The sequence below is a fragment of the Fukomys damarensis genome, unplaced genomic scaffold (genome assembly GCF_012274545.1).
Source record: "Fukomys damarensis isolate Sample0158 unplaced genomic scaffold, DMR_v1.0_HiC HiC_scaffold_38, whole genome shotgun sequence".
Classification (NCBI taxonomy): Eukaryota; Metazoa; Chordata; class Mammalia; order Rodentia; family Bathyergidae; genus Fukomys; species Fukomys damarensis.
Window position 1 is genome coordinate 3,804,017 of NW_022900950.1, and position 22,329 is coordinate 3,826,345.

Sequence of the window (22,329 nt, forward strand, 5' to 3'; positions counted from 1 at the left end):
AGTAAACTCACATGAGAGGCAAAATATTCTTTACTGGAACAATGCTGGTAAAACTTAAGTAAAATTGGAGTTTTTAAAAACAGGCACTTCAAGAGCATGGTAGGAAAAAGGTTGCTTTTTGGCTGAAGGCACAAACTTCATTTTCATTAACCACTAGTATGAAATGCAGAGATTGCTGTTACAGTGCACAGCAACTCCTTTTTCCAAAAATGCTGAGAACTGATAAAAGCTACATTTCTTGCAAGAAGAAAAATGCTTTTAAGAATCGTATCTTTGTTGTATGTGGACTCTATTTTACTTCCAAGTTGCACCTTTTTTATACATTAAAATGTTGCATGTTCAATGCAGTAAACAACATCCTATCATAGTTTTTTTCTTCTCACTGTACCTGGCCTCACTGCTAGTGGAATCACTGACACCTCAATTTTGTAGTGGCCTCACCCACATTAACTTTCTAAGCCTAATACTACCTCTAGAATTCTTGTTTGTAGAAATTTCTGGGCTGTCCTAATCATATATGATAAATGTCCTTTTTTAGGGGCTATTTTTTTTAAAATTGAGTTTATTGGTACATTTTAGGGATACAGTACAGTTACATTCATTATTGGGATCTTATACCTTCACATGACAGATCTTGGTTCTCATTTTTTCCCCTTGTCTCTTTTTTTTGGTCTTTTTTTTTCCCCTCACTTTTCTTTTTTGGTATGGGGAATTGAACCCAGGGCCTCGCGCTTGCCGGGCAGGCGCTGCGCCGCTGAGCTACATCCCCAGCCCTATAATAAATATCTTAACAAATTCACTTAGGCTAAAGAAATGAAAATAAAATACATTTATGTTGTAAGACAAATTGTATAGTAAGGAAGAAATGTTATTGGGATGTTCAAGAAAACAGTTACAGTGGTTCTTGGTCTAGACAGCTAAGAAAAATTCACCTGTGATATTGTCAGTGTCAGAGAAAAGTTATTTATACGATTATAAATATTATATATATACATATATATTTGAACCAACACTTCCACACCTGTCAGTAACTCAGGGAAGCATTTGGCTAGAAATACTTTTCACAAACGACCACTCTTATTCGTCCCCATGAAGTACGTGCTTCTGTTAGAACAAAGAGGGAGTAGAGGTCACCTCTGCACACAGACTAAATGAGAAAATTACTGACAGTGCAGGAAGATAATTAGAATCATTGCCCTGCCCGTTGAGTCAAATTAGCAGAAGGCTGCTTCTCGCGAGCACCTCTAGATGGCAGCAGTACTCTTTCATTCGAAGACTGCCCTTTCTTTTCAATTTCTCTCCTGGGTAGTTGTTCTTAGCTGCGGTGTGTGATGATTTAAACAACGCCTCGATGCTGTAGGATGTTGGTGCTCACAAATTAGGTATATCCTTTTCTTTTTTTTCCTAAATAGATAATATACTGGGTTTTCAAAGTCAATTAACACTTAGGGCAAATGAAATGGGGAAGCAAAAGGTCACTTTCTAAAGGGTTGCCTTGAAACCTTTTGGTATTATTCAGGTGTCATCCAGGAATTGCAAATCACTGGGAATAGAAAGGAAATAATAATTAGTTCATTTTGTTTCTTGATAACTCCCAGTAAGATGGCTTAATATGACTTTGCTGCTTTCTTTCCCAGCAATGCCCATGGTATACTCAGAAGGCTGGCTGGTAATTTCTATTTTTTTACAATCTTGAAGGTGATTGGGATGCTTTGGGGACAATTTATGCATCAGGAGAGGGCTGGTGGAGAGAAACCCTAAAATGTCGGAATTGTAATATGGTTGGATATGCTTATAAAAGAGAATTGCTCTGACGATGACATAAGATAGGGAAAGTGACAGACAGAATGATGAAAATTACAGGACTCCCTTTCACAGTATAATCAGCATCGATTCCAACCCCAAACAGTGCTAAGTGAAGCTCAGAGCTCAGTAACGAGAGGAGGCACAAACATGGAACCACTACAAGTTTTGACTTTAGAGGCACTTTGGAGTCATTGGGTGAGTACTAAGGTAGCTCATCAGATAAATGTCTCAGGATGTAATAGTGTAAGGTTTTAATAACTTATTTCAATTCCATGTAGGAAACAAGCCTGGACACCAAAAACAATGAGCAGATATTAAAAGAATAACCAGACATCCTGCAAACGAGATTATTAACAAATTGACTTTTAGCTCTACTGCTGGTGATGTGCCCGTTTGGACAGGCCAAGTGGGAGCTGGGTGTTGCATCCTGCCTCACAGTTAAGATTGCAGTCAGAGTTCCTTTCTGTCTTTTTTAAAATTTTAATGTAGAAAGACCTTCACTTGGTTTAATAACCTTTTCCTTCTTGAATAAGGAGTTTCTGTTTGCCATCACATGAATAGAAAAAGCCGTGCTCCAGAAACTCTGGGAGATTATTGCATGCCTAGCTACAAAAATAAGATTTTGAAAGAGCAGAAGGGATGGAATAAGTACATAATGAGCAAATGCTTGTGAGGTAAATTATTATTCGATGTTTGAACTGGTCTGTTAAAAAGGAAATAATAATCATCGCAATCCTGCAAGTACTGCTGCCTGGTGGGAGACAACAGCAGCTCTGTTGGACATACTGCTGGGTACCCGCACAGCATTCTCCTTCCACGATACAACCCGAAACATTATAGACCCAGGAAAAAACTCGCGTGCTCGCAGTGGCTGTGGCTGCCGGGCTGTGATTCTCTGTACGTTTCCAACCATAAAGGGGGCACGTGATACTGTGTTCCTTTTCACCGCTATGGGTCAGAGCAAAGTTTGAGGTGATAGGTAAATTATGAGCTAGCAGAAGGGCTGATTGAAAGGTTGACATTTCATCATTAGAAGTGTTTCTGTTGAGTGTAGGTGTTAGTCGAACAAGCACAGGTCACAAATGCCAATCGGATAATTGAAATTAATGAAAATGCAAGGAGAAGAGAAAGGGAGTTCCTGCCTGCACTGACAAGTCAGAGTGCTGTGTTGGAGTCCCAGCATTCCCAGGAGGGTCTGTTGCTCTGCTAAACCTTGGTCTTTTACCTTCTGTGCCACTCTGTTCATATCTAATAGGACCAGCTGCAACCCAGTTCTCTAGACCATTAATAAAATCTCTGACTGTATTCACTTGAAGGCTTAGCTACCCTCTGGGAGAGAAATCTAAGGATCTGAGCTGGTAAGAACACTTAGAGATATATGGTGAAAAGAGAGGAGTGATTTTTAAACTATGATCAGAAACTCTTGTTCAGAAAACTGACGGCTGATCTGAGATCAGTGGCTCACTGTGTTCTTGACCTATTCCTGCTCTGTCTTCTCTCTCCTCCTCCCCCCTCCTGTCATGAAAAACTTTTGTGTCCTTGGTGTCCCCCTCTGCTCCACATCGATATGCTCACCATACGTGACACACGATTGTCACCAGAATCAGCCCTGGCCTCCCCTTGTCAAAAGGACCGTCAGCCACTGACCCCTCTTCCCAGATGGCTCAGGCTTTGGCAGGTGTAACAAGCTAAAATTGAGGTTTGTGGCAGTTACTCCTGGCACCCAGGAGACAGTGTGGCTCTCCTGGACTGAGGGGAACAAGGGGGAGGCTCTGCATCACTGCTCACTCCTCTCTGTAGAGATTTGTTTTATTTTACGTGAAAAAATGTCTCTTCCCCCCTTTTTTGTTTACCTAGTGTTCACCATTTAAAAATAATGCAGCATCTTCATTAAGGTGTAAACTTACGAAACATTACTCCTACTTGCATTTTTCTCTAGGTGCCAACACATCTCAGCAAGCTTTCAGACAACAGTCACCTAGCAACCATTTTTCATACATTAAATGATTTCAAACTCTCACATTTCCCTCCAAAAGAGCTGTGTGTTTTACCTGTCCTCTCCCTGTTATAGCTGAAGGAAAGAGCAATCAAGAGAGAGAAAGCATATGTAGTTTAATCATAAAAAATGAGCTTTAAACTACTACTGCTTTTAAACATATAAGGGTTTTGTGCAATAGCTTCCTAATCCATTTGTTTTTTTTTATTTAAGTGGCCATGTTTTAGTTGAGAGAGGTGCCACTGCCAGGGACAGAAACACTGAAATGTAGTGAGTTTAACCAGAAATGTATGGAAATGCAGACAGTCCTGGGCTGGTGTGGCAGTGCTGGTGTCACTAGGGCCTCAGTACCGCCCGTCCTGATTCATTTACCATCCTCAGCACACAGTGTCTTTTCATTTGTCTGGCATGGCTTTGGGGGCTCAGATTTTGCATCCTCATTTTAGGCACCAGGAAAAAGAAAAGAGAAGTAAATCTTATGCTCCCTTACTTTAGGCGACATCCTGGGAGTTTCAACAGTTGGTTCTATCTCTCTTCCATTGGCCAGAACTTACATACAGGCCACACTTCTTGCATCACGGCAGTCTTTTTTTTTTTCAGTCTTTATATTTTATTTTCATTTGGCCAATTAATTTTTAGAGGAAAGAAAAGAGGGTGGATACTGGAGAATACTAATAAGTATCTGCATTGAGTCAAATATTTTGTTCCTTCCAGAAGAAATGCTTTCTTTCCTCTGAGAAAAACAGATGATTTAACAGAGGTGAAAATGCGAACATGACCAGAATGCAGTTGTGAGGACAGTTTGAGTCTTAAAGCAGGTAAAAATATTGGAACGTGGTTGTGTTGTTTATCATCTTGGGGGATTTGGAGCAAAGCCCATTTTTTTGCTCACTCAAAGGCATTTTCTTTACATGTTGTATTAAAAGAATCTCCTATGAGCTGTGTGTCACAGGATGGAGGAAGTTTCTAGAGTCCCAATCATTTAACAAAAAGTAAACTGAAGAAGGCATGCTGAAAAGCATTTGGGGTTTATGGAAATGTTGGTGACTTTTAACAGTTAAAGATAATGAGGATATAAAATGTTACTTATAGAATGTGGCTTTCAGGCTTTTACCAGCTGCCTGCTTCCCAGGTCAGCATGATCATGCATGATTAGTTGAATACCTGCTGTTGGTTAGATCAACACAATTAAAACATATATAGTAAAGGGATGCCTGTTCTTTACTCCAGAGATACTGACTTATTGATCTGGGTTGGGTCTAGACAGTGACATTTGTTAGCAATTTCCCCAGAGAAACCAGCAGTCAGGCCTTCGAATCAGTGAATTAAATGCCTCCAAGTCAGATTCCTATGAACCCATGCGGCAATCTCGTAGGGACGTCATCAGATTAATATTAATGCCATGTGTAACTTTCTAATATCTGAAAGGTGGCTAAATCACACATTAAATCATTTATAATTTTATGTTTATATTTTAGAAGATTCAGTAGTGGCTATAAACAAAGATTTGGAGTCATGTCTAAAACTTCATTCTACGAATTAATAGCTGTGTGATTGAAACTAGTTCATTCATTTTTGTATGGTTCTGTGTCCTTACTTGAAAAACAGGACCATACAATATCTATCTTTGGGGTTTATATGATAATTAAATGAATGATTTATGTAAAATTAATAGTGGCATAGTGATTATATCTGACATAATCAGAGTTTATAAAATACTTTTTATTCCATAAGTATTTTTTATGGTATATCTTTAAGATTGTTAGGACAGCAAGTATCTATCATTAGCATGCTTTTTGTAAATTAAATAGTTGTAGACCGGTAAAGGATTTTTCTCCATGGGTCTCCAGTGTGGGAAGCCCAGCTGCTCTAACCCACAGAGAACATGAGATGTGTGTATAATAGCCAGGGCCATTGTTAGCATGGCGGGTCATGTGCAGGAAGGAAACAAAGTAAAATGCAAGGCAGGTGTGTCAACTGCCAAATCTATTTCTCCAGGTTCCATTTTAGAGAATAATAAAATATTTCTAAATCTCTTTCAGTTATTGTCAGATGCCTTAGTTCTTATAACTGAAATGGGAGTGGAAATGGCATGTGTCACTTCTGAGAATGGACATTAATTCATAGGGTGTAAGTTCTCATTCCTCTGGGATGAAACCTGCAGAGTCCTGGCTTTAACTATGTGGAAATAATGTCCTACAGAATGGCAGAGCAACAAAATGAAAGAACTGTGCATCCTGAATGACAGTCCTGATGTGAGCTGTCCTAGATGGCACAAGAGAAAACATTGGATTTTGTTCATTAAGTTGCCAAATAGTTGGGTTTCCTTATTGCAATGTATACTATTCACTAAGTCCCAAATAAGTATGCATTCTAGAGGCAATGATTCTGCATATCAGAGTTTCTCAAAGTGAGGTTCCCAGCCCAGGATAGGTAAACAGCTGAGAGTTTGTTAGAAGTGCAGATCTCAGGGCCTACCCAAGTCCTTCTGAATCAGGGACTTGCAGATGGGGCTCAGGAGTCAGTGTTTGATGAAACTCTTCAGGTTATATATATATCTATATACATATATATCTCCTGCTATTTAGGTTGTTTGTGTGTGGGGAGGTTAGGATAGGGTAAGAGAGTTGGAGGAAGAGGCTGTAGGGCTGTAGATAACAGGCATTCAAAGTGGAATGCCTAGGCTTGAATCCTGGCTCTGCTACTTACTCTCTAGGTGACTTTGTGCAAATTATCCTCTCTGTTCCTTAGTTTCTTTATATTTAGAGTGGGGATAATAATTATATGACAATCATAGGATTATTGTGAGTACAAGTCAGTATGCACAATATATTCTGAACAGTGCCTAGTATATAATTTGTTACTTATAACTAAGCAATGAAGCTATATTGAAAAGTGGGAAATGGAACTGAACAAACAGAGGTGTAGGGTGGGTTATATAACTTGGGTGTGGGGACAATGTGTATGGCATTTATTAAATAATTCGCACATATTTATTATCAGCTCTGTGGAAGACTCCACATTAGAGGCTGGGAAGAGGAAGACAATAAATATAGTTCCAATGTGAAGGGCTTTAAACATTTTTTTTTGACTGTTAGCTCCAACCTAGATTCCACTGTCTTGAAATGATCTAATATCCATAATTCTGGGCAATTTTTAGTCAATTTCAAAATGTGGTTCTCAATTATCCCTGTATACATCAGAAGAACACACTAGGGGGCCAGTGTTACAAAGTACAAAGGCATTTAACTGCTTGTCTATCTGATTTTAATGTTCTATAAAAGCTATTTTTTATCAAAAAAATCTAGGCTTTTACATCAAGTGATGATTTGACATTAATGCATATTCCTCTCTAGAAGTAATCAAAGAACTGAGGTTTTCTATCAAAGCACCTGATTGCACTTTAAACTTTTATTTTTCTATAGCATTGCATGAACGGAGAATTCTTCTTGTGATTTGGGAACGATTATGTACTTCTGTATTCCACCCTACTCTATATATAGTAAGCGGTAAGCTCAGGCTTACAAGTGTGGTAAACTAATCACAGAGAGAGACTCCAAGGTTTGGTTTGAGGCAGGTTCATCACTGAACCTGGCAGGATGTATATTTCAACAGTAGGAAAGCCTCATTAGTTTATTTTAGGCTAAAACTTTAGCAAATGTACACAGAAAAGACCATATGATTTCATTTCCTAAGCAAAATTTAGTCAAACATGAGAAACTTTGCTCTCATATTGCTTTTAGATCCAGGAGATACTGTTTTCCTATGGGATTCATGCTTTTTCTTATTAGAAGCTCAACATCTGTTCCTCTGCTGCTGAAAGGAAATGTGGCTAATGGTTAAAAGAGAGAAAGAAAGAAAGAAAGAAAGAAAGAAAGAAAGAAAGAAAGAAAGAACCCTCAAATCAACAACAACTTCAAATTTCAGCAATTAGATGTAGGCTCCTGTAACTTAGCATCCTTAGGTTGTGTATTCTGAAATAGGAGAATAGAAAAGGAAGGTCTAAGTTGTGTATCAGAAAAAACTCAGAAAAGCAGCAAATACTGGAAGGAACCAGAGAAGTCTCCTGTGTAGAACATATTTAAAAGCAGACCAAATCACGCATAAAAAACCACCTGCAAAGTAGTACTGTTGATGAGTAGGTAAAGTCACACTAGGACCAAAAAGATGATCTTTCCGTTTTTCATATATGGGCTTGTAAATACTTTTCAGGAATCTAAACATCTATCTGTGAAACATCTGAATACTTATTGTGAGCATTTATCATTGCTCTTTTCCTAATATGATTAACAAGTATGCACAAAATGTCAGATGTATTTTAATCCTTTTCTCTTTCATCTTCTCTAAGTATACTTGAACCATGGTGAATATAATAATGTATTATTTGTAAAATAACGTGTGAAAGCTAAATGTTTGTAGAGGAGAAATTTCTTTCAACTTGATACATCGTTGCCTCATCCTCGGGATGATGTTTCTATAAGAAAGACTTTTTTTTTCAACTTGATATATCATGGCCTCTTTCAAGAAATAAGCCATTTATATAAATGATGGGAGACTATCAATTAATTATTTAACTATGTGCCAGGGTACACAAGATATTGAGCAGACAGATTCACGCAGTTATAGCTGATCTGTCCTTTTGGCAAATGTAGGTAACTGAAAGCTTATCTTTTTTTCTTTTTTTTTTTTAACGAGCAAGAAAAATGCAGGTGAAATTCACTAATGTTTGGTAGGAAGCCCAGTTGCCTGTGTGCTGATTTGCTGTGATTTATGGCTTTGAGGAGTAACTGTGCAAGCTCCTGAGTTTGGTTAATGCAGGCTTTGCTTTTCAATTAATTTAGGATTTCAGGCACGGTGTAATTCCAGTGTTAACAACCCAGTGTTACTGATCAAAACAGAAATCTCTTCCTGATCCCTGCTAGTTTGCAAATGGAGAATTTAGAGAATTATAACTTACCTTTTTGTACATTCTCAGCAAGGCTTGAAGATCCTGTCTGCAATGCCTGTGCTAGCCAGCCTTCTGCTTATCACTTTCCACTTAGTATTTGTCATAGCTTGGTTCCCTTCAAAATAGGGTGGTCACCATGGATCCTGTATTCAGTCTTGAATTCTTTCTTTCTTGCTTGTTGAAATCCTAACCCCCTCCCAAGAACCATTTCCAAAGCCACCTGCTGTCGGAAGCCTTCTTTTGTCTTTATTGCCGAAAGTATCCAGTTTCCTGTTCCTGCCCATTATTTTCATCGTGCCCTTGTCTGTATCATAGCACACCTACTGTACTTATTTAAGTCTCATTTTTCCTCCAATGGAGTATACTGACGGCAGAAACTGTGTCTTATTCACATTCCCTGTGTTGTCTAGTGCAGTGCAGTACTTCAAAGGTGTGCTACATTAAAGTCATCCTCAAATAACAGTGAGCACAGGCTTTATTTCAAGCACTGGGTAGGCACAATGAAAGACTATGAATTACTATCCTAAACAATTAGGTAGTTAACCCTCACTAGAAGACAACCATTCTGTCAGAAAGAATTAAGAGAATTCAAGTGGCAGACATAAACACCATAGGTATTCAGAGGGTGGGAAACTTATTGAATTTGATGAGTAAAGTATGAAGTAGGTAATGAGTGCCCACAAAAACCTCTAGGAGAGAGAACTGGCAGGACCTCAAAGGATGCTGGGGACAAAGATAGGAGTAGACAAAGAAGCCAAAATTCATTCACAAGAAGCCAGGGAGGGAAAGAGCAAGGTGACCAAGTGCTTTCAAAGCTTTTACAGCCTTGGGGATAAGCTTCAAAAAGTTCCATAATGCCAGTCAGAAATGATCAAAACTGACGTGTCAGGAAGTCAGTGGATGCTTGTGCAGAGGCCGGGTGGAGGTGGGAGGGAAGGAGGACTGGGAGGTTGGTCATGTGTACACGCTGCCCCACAGCGCAGTCCTTCCAGCACACACTTGGGGAAGTTCTGGGTGTTAAGAATAACAGTTTAGGGCTGCAGATGTAGCTCAGTGGCATTGCATCTGCCTGGCAAGCCCAAGGTCCTGAGTTTGATCCTCAGTACCAGAAAAAACAAAAACAAAAACAAAAAAACACAAAACAGTAACAGTCATTTACATTTATTTATACAGTGGGAATGCTCACAAAGAGCCATTGCATTATAAAAGACTCAAACATAAAATTCCTCCAAAGATGGTGAGTACTTTTGGTGAGTACAAAATTATTTTTCTTCAACTTACAAAACTTGTTCAGAAATTGGCCTAGAGAGTAATGCGAGGCACATCTGTATCCAATTATGTTAGGGCACCGACATGTTTCTGGTTTCTTAGGAAGAGTACCCCGAATAGAAGCTCTTACATTATTTCATTTAGATTTTAAGGTTTCTTCAGAGTCCTAACCTTCAGTGATCTCAAAAGTGAATATTTTAAAGCTTCATAAAGGTAGACAGGAGAGTGTATAAATTTAGAAAATAAATTTAGCAGTTTTTCTTCTTCAGAAATGCTGCCATGACTTCTTAACTTCCACGAGACATAGGAGGTTTGCAAGGCCCACTCAGCCATCTGTCCTGCTTGATTTCAAACCATTTCATTATTTTTTTTTCTGGGACACAGAGGCAAATGATGTTTGTGTGTGTGCATGTCTGTGTGTGTGTATTTGATTAAGACATGAGCTTGTACACAACACACACCCACACCCACACAATTCAGGTTGTATGCTCCATATCAACTTTGAAAAATGATTCCTTTTTTGGGGTGCTGCATAACCAGTTATATAGCAGAAAATTTTTGCTTTGAGGTTATTATTTTTAAAGCAGCAACTTTTTCAAACATTTCTCTCCCCCCAGCAAAAAACAGCTTGGATAATTATAGCAAACTTTCAAAATTAAGGCCTCTAGTGTCCTTTTCATGGTAGTAGGATTACTTTTTATTTTTATATGGTATTCAGGAGCTTTCAGGGAAAGCTATTGAAAGAGTTCTTGTTAAGGATTATGAGATTTACACTCTAATATATGATTATGTTAAGGTTTGAATGGCATCCTCTCAAAAAGACACAACTGAAGAACTTACCTTTCCCATCCCCAGTACTTAAATACAGCCTTAGTTGGAAATAATCATTGTAGATGTAATCAAGGTACAAAGTATGACTGAGGTAGGCTTTAATCCCATATGACTGGTGTAAGAAGAAGAGAGGAGACACAGAAAGGAGACAGTCATGGGAAGACACATGGAGAATGCCATGTAAAATCAGAGGCTGAGATGGCCTCGATGTTGCCATGAATTAAGGATGTTGAGATTTGCCTGCAGGCATAAGAAGGACAGATTCTCCGAAGAGATCATGGCCTTAACTGACATCTTGGATTTGGACATATTTCCTCCAGAATTGTGAGAACATAAATTTTTGTTGTTTTAAACCACCTACATTTGTGGTACTTTGTTTATGCTTGCTCTAGGAAATTAATACAGAGAGCCCTTCAGCTTTTCAAGTAGATGAACCTCCATGTTATATTGATAATTATTTTCCCAGAGGTAAATTTTCCTGTCTAAGCACAAGTACATATTTTTGCCATGGTCTGAAGTCTAAAGGAGAATTAACCAACACTTAATAATGTTTGCTAACATTTATTGAGCACTTACTAGCTTCTGGCCTTGTTGCAAATACTTTATGTATCATCTCGTTTAATGCTACAATTACCTGTGTGAGGTAGTTTCTAACAGTATGACTTTCACAGATAAGGAAACTGAAGCACAGAGAAATTGAATAATTCATTTAAAATTATAGAGATGGGAAAAATGGGGTTTGAACTGAGTTTAACTCACCCCAGAGCTTGCACTCCACCAGTCATTCACTTTCTATTTGCTCCTTCTAGAATTCCATTATTTTATAATTTTTTCCCCTTGGAGGCATAAAAATAGAAGGAACAGAATGAATGTTGAGAGAGCCTCATTGAGCAGCCTGTGCATATATTCCATCCTATTTATTACTTCATCCTCATCACAACTGTAAAGAGTTTATTTGTGTAGCTTATAGGCAAAGAAACTGGAGCCAAACAGAGAATTGGGCTTGTATGTCATGCCATAATTTGAGCCTGAATAAATATCATGTGTTCAGTGCCCACTATGGCCTAGGTGCATTTTCTTTTTGTTCTTTACATTGATCTTATAAGGTAGACATCTTTAGGTGTCATAAAAATGAAACTGCAGAAATGAAAATCTTGAGAGATTAAGCCTTAATGTGCAGAATGTGGAAGGCAGGCTAGCTTGGGATTTCTCAGAGCAGAAGTACCTGCCCCTGGGATTAGTGGGCTGGAGATCTGTCCCTTATGCTGGTCTTACTTTAGTTTGGAGAGAGGGTGTTAATACAGTGAGAAAAAAGGGCATTGTCGAGGGGCCATGCTATCTGCATATGTGAGTGAGAAGCTGGCTTAAAGCGGGGGGAAAACCCTCTCTGGAAAAGGAACATCACATATGAAGTTGAGATATTTTATGGCTGTGAAAAAAGTGCTTCTGTTTAACTGATCTGGAGGTTAAAAAAAATGGGTTTGCACGTAAATCTCTTAGCAATTCTAGGTCCCCTGTCCATTGACTGAGCAAGGTGGGAGCTGTCCATGGTAATTAAATAAATTTCAGGGGTTGTGTTTGAAGCCAAGTGTATTGACTATTAAAATATACAAGAGGTAATCAAAATACACAGTAAATATTTAAATTTAAGAAATGTATTACAGTCAAAGATGCATTACAATTAATCTCCCACAAATCTCCCCCTCTCTTCAAATAACAATGACATCACCATTTTTGCAACTTACTGAAGCAGTTCTGGAAATCCTTTTTTAGGAGTGTCTTTACACAGCATTATCAAAAATACAATGAATGTTGCTGCTGAGCATCATGTAAAGGAAAGACCGGCTCATCAAAACATTACAGAATGTCCTCATCTACCTTATTTACTGAAACTGGCACCATGAGATTTCTGGCTCTTTCTCAAAGTCAAGATGACCATGAAAGGAAAATATTTTGAATTGATTCAGGACATTGAGGCAGCCATGACTGGACATCTAAAGACACTCACAAAAGGAGAGCTCCAGAAATGCTCCAGAAAATAGCAAGAATGATGGGATAAGTGTATTTGAAGTGAGGGGGGCTAATTTGAGTGAATTAATGGTGGTGAGTCTTTTACTGTATTTTTAAAAAATTAAAAATATTTTTACAATATTAAATATTCACCGTATTTGTTGGTCATACCACATATGCCACAGAGCATAGCCTTTGTCCATGCCAGAGTTTTCATCTGTCTTGCTTGAACGGTTTTTATTTCAGCAGTTTCTTTTCTGTTATTTAAACGTTATGTGAAGCTATTCTTGTGTAGTGGACAGTAGCACACTATATTGGCCACTCTCTGCTTAGGAACTGCTTTTGATAGTCTTAACTATTTGACATTAAAAGTCAGAGATTTTTCTCTTTGCACTCTCATGCCACCGGTCTTTAAACTATGGCTAAACGTTCTTCAACTCTTAATGTTTTTCATCCATAGAAACCTAGTGGGAAAAAATGATTAAAATGTATGTCAACTCACAAAAACCTGCAGTAGATCACCACTGTAAATAGCAATTGTTCTGGGTTCGGAAGGTTTCAGACATCCAGATGCTTATGTTTCACCCTGTACAGAAACTTTTACTCTGGATACTGTACAGATAGGTTATGTATTTATACATAATTTTTAAATTACATGTGAAAATAATCTGCACACCCCCCACACACATAAGAAAGTAAAAAATTTTCATCCCAACATATCAAATCCATCCTCAGACATTAGGAACAACTTCCTACACCTACAGCTTTTGTTCCATTTACCACCAGCTCCGTTATGGTGGGAAGTGGCTTTCATAAGAAAACTTCCTGGATGAATGTGATTCAAAATGCTACTTGCCAAACACTGATTTGAGAACAAGGACCAAACTCATTGAGCTGCTATCTAGGGTGCCTCCAACTACATATTTCTGTGGATTCGATGCTGCAGGCATGGACATTTTCAAGATCCTGGTGTCTTTTCTCATATTATTGTCTCAGAATGATATGTTCTAATCCCCATTCTATGCTTATTGTTTTATCTTATTTTATCTTTCATGTATTCACTTCAAACACAGTTTTTCCAAGCAATAAAGTATCTTCCAATCTATTTTCCTTTGGCATTTTTTCTTGATACCTTCAGAGCACCAATTTTCTTCTGCTTGAATGATGGATGACATTGCATGATATGCTCATTTAAACTTACTAGAATCCAACTGCAGATCTTCTGAAGAGACAAAAGGAAAGAGCAAGTGATAGCAAGGAGAAAGCCCATAGTTTTCACAGTTGGAATCAGTTCTCTGGTGCTTTTTATGGTGTTGGTCCTTGTGAGGCTTTTGAAGTACAGTTTGACTCAACTCAATTTTCACCTTACTCATTGACTTTAGAGCCTTCCTCTCCCAGCTAGATACTAGTTGCAATTAATTAGTTGTTTGCATGTGTCAGTGTGGCCTTCTTTTATCCATATTTGATTATGTGTATACAATATACCACAGCAGCCTATCCCTTTATTTCTTCTTGGTTAGTTGAGAAAGGCAGAAACTGCTAAGAATAACTTCGTGTTTATGATTTCAGGTTCCAAAGAGGATCTTCTCAGGTCTGATGCTTATCTGTGTTACATCCTTGGGTAGGTGACACCGCCCCAAATAAACCCTTTTTATACCTGTTGTACTAGCAATATGGCCAGTTAGTGTTTCCTTTCTCTCCCAAAACATTCTCATTTAGATGATAAACTATATAACTAACATCCTTTGGGGCAACTTACTTAGTGTCTTTAAACCTCAGCTCCTTTACCTGTGAAATATGGAAAACACCTACTTAAAAAGCTATTTCTGAAGCCCAGAGAGTGGAATGCTGCACATAGTAAACACCCAGTAAGCATTAGCCATATATTTTTCCTTCCTTTGCTTTCATAATGTGCAGTGCATGCCTAAATTGTATACTGTAGTCCTTTGTCACCAATATTCAGGGCTGTGGCTTATTTATACAATTAGATGCCCTTCCCCACAGCATTTACTTTCAATTGTTAGACAATTATCATGACCTCCTCATTTTGTTAGAAGGATACATTACTGCCATAAGTTTAAAAAGTCATCCTACTAACTATATATGTCGAGGCACACAGATACCTCTTTCTCTCATCTGGGCAAAATGCAGGCACCATACAAGCATACATTTATAAAGTTTTAATGTGAATGCCCTTTTACCTCCCTTACATAATGGTCCTTATGCACTATAAACATGAGCAAATGTGTGTAATGTTCAAATAATGTGAAGAGTAGGGATAACGAGATATCATCCATCTTTTATGGATTTACGAGCTCAATGTTTAAAAGTTTCTCAGTTGAAAGAATTGAAGAAAGTGGAAATTAAAATTATTTCCAACTAATGAAATATGAAGTAGTTCTTCAGTTTAATAGGCATGGGGGTGAAAGGCGCATCTTAGGAATATTCTTTACAAATAATACAAGGTAGTGAAAAAGCAAATGATTAATTAGGCAAGTATATTAACAAAGTTTCATATGAAATTGATCAATTTTAGTCTACTTTTTAGATCTTAGTAAGCGGTGGAGAATCTGAGCTGTGAGAAATGAAATTCCCTTAAATGAATAGCTACCAAGATCAGAACAAACAATCTTTGCTTTAGAAGCCCTGCTCTGCCTGCCTTCGGAGTTTAGGTGGAAGCCCTCTAGAATGCAGTCTCGTTTCTGAACCTCCGAGAAGCACGTCCATTACTCTTCCCACCTTGAGAGAGGAGTCTGTCAATCAACAGGCTTATTTTGCAGGCCCCGGAGGGGAGGAATAATACATTAAGCTTTATTCTCTTTTATTCCTGGTAACACTTTTCTCAAGTGCCCGTTAACCAGCACATTCAATAACTCAGTGTGAATTATGATGAAGGCACTCTCACGCCAGTGAAAGCATCTGGGGCCACTGGCCACTGCCCTGAGTTCACAAGCTTGAGTCTCTGATCACAGTCCGACGTTAGTCAGTGCTGAGCCTGACCGGATGCAGGATCAGAGGGAATTCCTTTGTTCTCTGTTTCTCTCATGTCACGTCACCTGGGCTGCCATAGAAGACAGTGGGCTGCACCTCGTTTCTCCTTTGTACAATGACATAAGCGACACTTCATCTTGGGATTCGGATCTTAATTTTTCAGCTCCTTTTCTCATGTCCTGATAAAAAAGTTCTGGGGACTATCTAGTGTCAGCTTCCTTTCACATTCACCATTTCAGTATTTTCATCTGCTACAAGTGTTTAATTAGGAGAGGCTCCTTTTGGTAGGCTCCTTTTGTATAACTTTAATGAAACTGAAGAGCATGAAATGTGGTTTCCCTGCTTTTAAATGAAGCTACTTTTATAGAAATAAGATGAGAAATGGAGAAATTGTTGAAGTCACAGTGCATGAAATTAAGGGAGCCCAAACTGTATTGGCAATAGTGCTTTTTTTTTTCTTCTTAAGTTGATGTTTTTGAGGACCAAGGTTATAGTTGCTGACAAACTGGGCTGATGCTGTTTTCTTTTTTATTTATTTCTTTAAGTTCACAGACGTCTGGGGGACATGCCCCTAGGATTCAATTTGTTATTATTTAGGAAAATTGCATGAAACAAACTATGCGTGAGAGAAGGCCATTTCTGAACAACATGGGAGCACATTAAAGATGGCATCTAGTTAAGAGATAAAACCTGAATTGTGCTGAATCTTAAGTAAAGCAGGATTCAATGTGTAGGACTGACACAAAATAATTACAGAAAATTTCAAGCAACTTATGCTATAACCATCAGCCATGTACCAGTAGAGTCCATCATGCCAAGGTGTTAGTTGTGCAGTTACTGTAGTCATCATGATGTTTTCTGTCATACTATCTGTTTCTTCCAATCCAAATACAGGAGATGAAGTAGGAAGTTTCTTTTACATTTGATCAATTCAATAGCCACTTTGGAAAATTAAGTAACGAATTCAGGAGGTTTGCCTTGCTTTAGTATACATCCATACAGTTTAGGCTCACATTATAATAGGCAAATGTCTTCTTTTTGGTAGGTTTTATAGCTCACTTAAGTACCAGTCAAAAATTATAAAGATATTGAGGGGAAAAAAGGAGGACCAAGACCTGTCGTATAAAGGTACAAGATCCCAATGATGAATGTAACTGTACTGTATCCCTAAAATGTATCAGTAAACTCAATGAGAGAGAAAAAGATATTGAGTGAGGATTTTCTTGTCGACTTAGAATATATGATTAGTGTCATAAACTTGGAATAAAGAGGCATAAAGTACCTCTGCTTTTCAAGAGAGAATTTCCAAGAGCCAACAACAACTAGAGCCAGAAAATTTCATTGGGGGTTGGTAGCTCATGAGTCCCCCAGCTTCACTCTAGTCCCTAACTCTCCAACCCAACTGCATGAAGGAAAATTGAGGGGAAAAGGGGAGAAAGGCAAGCCTTATGGGACGGTGTCTCCTGTGGCCCACCTTCCTTCTTCTAGGGGCATTTGTCAGCTTGAACTCCATCCTATTTTGTGCATCAGGAGTCAGGACTTGATATTGGACACAGTGGATCCTGACTCACATTTTTAGAGAATGAGAAGGAGGAAGACTCCTCAGAACCTCCTAATAAACTCTGAGAAACACCTTCTGAAAGATTCAGCACTTGGACTTCTGACATTCAGAAGTAACATGGGTTACTCAGAGTTACCTCGGAAAGCGTCAACACCCAGCCAGGAGGAGCCTGCAGTCCCCAAGAGTTAGTCAAGATAACTTTGCCCCTTCTTCTTATCTTGCCTCTCCTCTATTCCACCCCCAAGGAAGTCATACGGCAATAAGATACAGGGAAGAATTCAGTTCTCCCTTCCTCTTCACTCAGAGATATGAGTAAGAGTAAAGGTGTCAATTCACTGTGCTCGGGTCGCTCGGTTTCTGTAGGCACAGGACCTTGACTTGGGGAGGCCTGAGGCAGAGATGAGATTTAAATGTGAGATCCAGGTGTGGTGGCCTAGGCCTATAATTTCAGCTACTCAGCTGAATGAGGCAGGAGGATCACAGATACAAGGCCTGGCCAGGAAATTTAGGGAGACCCTGTCTCAAAAAGAAAAGAAATGTAAACAGGCTCAGGATATAGGTTAGAGCTCCCTGGGTTCAATCCCTAGTACTACAAAAAGAGATTTGACTATGATATAAAAGCAGTCTTTTTTTCTTAACCAGAGACTTTTCTGATAATTTAGTGTGAACTAAAATGCAAAAGACTTGCTGAAATATTGGACAAAGGAAAGCTGAAAGTAGTGATTAAGGGAAAAAAGTAACCTATATCCAAAAAGTCAGTTAAATCAGTTTGTTTGATTCTTTTGATCACCTTTGATCTCTTTTTGTAATTTCCTTTTGAGTTTAGGATAAAGCAACTGAAGTGATCCCTCTTAAAATTACTAAAATTAAGCAAATAAAAACAAATGCCGACTTTCAAAAAATTAACTAAAGTCTCTACTTTTTCTTACATCCATAATGCATTTTAAAATATTCATCAAGTAAAGCCATTTCTGGAAAAAGAGAATAGCAACAATAATGAAAGCAATAGCACCAAAAACTTCAGCAAAACATCATTTTTTGGACTTCTCTTTTTATAAATAATTTTATACTGTGCATAATTAAGTAAGTAGGCTTTAGTAATCTTCCTAGAATGATTAGTTTCCTACTTTGGCACTGGTTGATAAATTTCCTATCCTTCTTATGGCTCTGTCCCAGGCTAGGTTTTCTGAGCAGCAGACTTAGAGGCAGAGAAGTGTGTGTGTGTATGTGTGTGTGTGTGTGTGTAGGGGTTGGTGTTGCTGGGTGCTCCCTGGGTCCACACCTGTGAGGAAGTGGAGAGTGCAGAATTGAGTACAGGAGGAACCCAACTGCAAGAAGCCATCATAATGAAGACTAGAGTAGATCTTCAGAGCTGTGTGGAAGGAGCCAGGTCAGTCTTGGATGCAGAATGCTCTGGGGAGGTTCTGTGACTTCCCTGGGGTGGGCTCTTTGGCTGTTAGTACTCGCTAGAGTGGTGTGCTGGTGAACCAGCTCTCTGGAAAAAGAAAAAAATAGCCCTTATTTGTAGAGTTTGCCAATTTCCATGGTGTAATTACTCCCTCCATGGCTGATTTCAGCCAAGTGTCATGATGTCACTGAACAATAGTGGTGAAGAGAGGCAGTAAATAGACTAAGAACCAACCTCAGGGCACCACTGGGTCAATCCTTGAGGTCAGGATCTTAGTTCTGTGGATGGTGTTTACCATACTGACTTCTATATAATGAAATGCTTTTAAATGAAAAAAAAAGTGTCCACCTTCATTGGGCATTCCATAATAAATACTTGTAAGTTTCCATTCAGTGAAATTAAATCACTCAAAATGATAAAGTCATTTAGATTCCATGATATCCCAGCAGCCTATCGTGCTTTGGCAGTCTCCGGCTCTGAACCAACAACAACATCTGCTGGCAATTTATTTTCTATTATCTTCTACCTACTACTTAACCTACTGGATCAAACAATTCTATGTTCACTGTTCCCTATTCACCTGTAAGTTAGAGTGTTCATTTGTGAATATTTAAATGGAGCTTTAGAATTTTTTCCATTGAGATGTCTTTATGAAGTTTTCAAATTTATAGTAATATCGTTTACTCCAAACCATTCCTACCTTTAGTCAATTTATAATTTATTTCCCTGTGATGTCAGTTTCATTGACTTTCTAGAGGATTAGGGAGGGCAATCACATAAGAACATAGGCACTGTGAAATAGGAAGAAAATGTGCAAATGGGAAGGGGCACTAGCCAGGGGCAGGGGGAAAGGGAGGAAAGGAAAAGAACAAACAAGAAAAGAAAGATTAAATAGAAACAAAGTTTTAGTAAGTAAGGAGGGGGAGAGGGGTTGAAGGGAGGGGAGGGGAAGGAGAAAAATGAGATCCAGATATATTATGTACAGATAGAAATTCCATAAGATGAAAGTGATCATTGTGTATATCTAAACTGTACCAATGAACTTAATAATAAACATGGAGATGTGCTGAGGGATGGTGCCTTCCATTGATGCTTGGTTTTCCTGGACCTCAGAGCTTCGTTTTCACTTCTTGTCCACTTAACATGATGGCCTGCTTTTTGTTTTTTTGTTTGTTTTATTTTTTTTAAAATCTGGGATCACTGTGGGACTGAAGGTAGGGGCATAACCTCTCTCATTCTTATCTCTAAGATAAGAGAAGACCAGATGCTCACTAGATATGTATTGTTTTATTACTATAATAACTAAAGCACCCTGACAGAGCCCTTGAAGTATGACACAAGAAGACTTTTCAAAACTGCAAAGTCTTTGTGTTCTTTATAAGAGCCTTCACTGATGTGTAAAATAGATCCCAGTTTGATTTTTCATCCATTTAATTTTCCAGTTTGACTTCTGTGAATTGGTGTCCTTTATTTTTGGCCTGAAATGTCCTTCCTTAAGAGAGTTCCATGGTCCCTACGAAGGGGTAGAAATGTGAATGGTATATTGGTTATGGCAAAGGGTAAGTTACTGTTATAGCAAATGGAACCAAAAGTGTAATGTTTTATTTTTCATCCAGTCCATGCTAAGGAGGGGGATTAGCTATGCTTCATGAAGTGTGGTCTTGACAGACCTGTATTCTATCCTCTGCTACATTCACCACTCTCTGTAGTGCTGTCCTAACTGACAGAGCCTAGGCTGGTGTCTGGGATGCTAATTTGGCTATGTTTCAGTTTATGGAAAAGGAAAAAAACCCAGAGCAAGCGGCTTCTTAGTTACAAACTGCAAACATTATCTCTAACTCACATTTCGCCAAAGGCTGAAAAATGTCATTTCTAGATAGATGATCAGTAAATATGGCAGATTTGGGGGACAACTATTTGTCTGCCACTCTGGCCTCCTAAATACCTAGGCACACAGTTTGTTCCATCTTCTTGCCTTGCCGGGAGGACAACCCAAAGCCCCCCATCCTTCTGCATAGGAACTCTGGCAGATAGTTGTCTTCAATAGGTCCGGTGAAGTTACGCCTGATCTGGTCACTATAAAAATAGACAAATTATCAGCTTACAAAAAACCTGCCATTAATAATTTCCACTCAGAAAACAGAGGAACTGGAAGCACTGCAGTCCTTAGTTACTGTAGAGAGTTCTGAGTCTAGCAGTGGGGTATGCAGCATGCATTTAGACTGTCTGACCACCCTGTTTCTACTTTTAGGATTGCTAGACAGACATTTTAGGTTCATTCTCCTCCATGGATGCTGGCTATATCTTCTGTAAGAATGCCAATTTTTCTTTCTCAGAGGTGGGTACTGAAGGGTACAATTTTCACAGTCTGCTTCTGGCTTAAGCAGTCCTGAGGCCTGCCTCAATTGTGTTAGAATCGTGACTTCTCAGGTAATACAATTTCCTGAAAAGCTTGGGCCTTCTATCTACAGGTACTCCATTACTTTTGACAGGATTAGGTCCCCAAAATCCATTGTCAATGGAAAATATTGTAGGTAAAAAATGCAATTAATATACCTAATGCACTAAGCATTATGTAATATCAACTATACATGTAATAACAACTATACATGTATGGTATTGGTTGTTTACCTTTATAATTCTGTAGTTGACTGGGAGATATGGCTTCTTACCTCTACTCATCATTGAGAGAGAAAAATCATACCACATTTCACTAGCCTGGAAACAAATCAAAATTCAAAATCTGAAGTACCATTTTTACTGAATGCATATTGCTTTGGCACCGTCCTAAAGTTGAAAAGTTGTAAGTCAAACTATCATAAGTTAGAGACCATCTGTATTTGCTTTCAGTCACTTCTATTTTTATTGACATTATATAAAGCTTTTTCCCCTCGACTTAGTCTTACACCTGCTGATTCTTGTGGGTTGGGAGACAACTCTCTTTAAATGATTTCTGTCTGGATGCACCTCTTGCCAAGGAGTTTTTACAGGAGTGTTTGAGAGCGGGTAGAATATGAGAATGTATGTTCTCATATTCTCAAGTGTGGAGACAATTGTCCTTCCAGAACTGTCAAGCTCCTGATTCCTGGTTTCTTAAGAGATTTAGATTTCTGACTGCAGGTAAGGAGTGTCTCATTAGCCTATTTGTAGCTTTGTGTGTGCTTTCAAACCGGCAAATTCTCGAATGGGTTTCTCCCTTTCCTACGGATCTCATTAACAGTGGTAAAGAATAGTGATTCCTGAATGTCTAGTTGTTTCTTGTTATTTTTTCTAGAGCAACAGGCCCTTGGGCGTACAGTCTGCTTCCCAAGGTACACAAGTGAGAGTTTTGCCAAATTCTCCACTCACATTACAAGGAATACAGAAGTTTAGCAGGCATTGTCTATTTCTCGATTACCTACGAGCTAATTTTTAAAACCAGTTTGGAAACGTATTTTTGGTTTTGCTATGTATTATTCTGCCTCCAAGTACTGGTTTCTGTTTGATCATTGTAATTCTGCATTATCATT

At 38.6% G+C, this 22,329-nt stretch overlaps 1 long non-coding RNA gene across 1 annotated transcript in view; it reads left to right on the forward strand.

The window, feature by feature from the left end:
* Positions 1-1,329: 1,329 nt before the first annotated feature.
* The window catches only part of LOC117284637, a 151,984-nt gene continuing 130,984 nt past the window's right edge, over positions 1,330-22,329 (forward strand). Inside the window, exon 1 of the long non-coding RNA XR_004515735.1 lies at positions 1,330-1,382. This is a non-coding gene — a long non-coding RNA (uncharacterized LOC117284637). The remainder of the gene's footprint in view (positions 1,383-22,329) is intronic.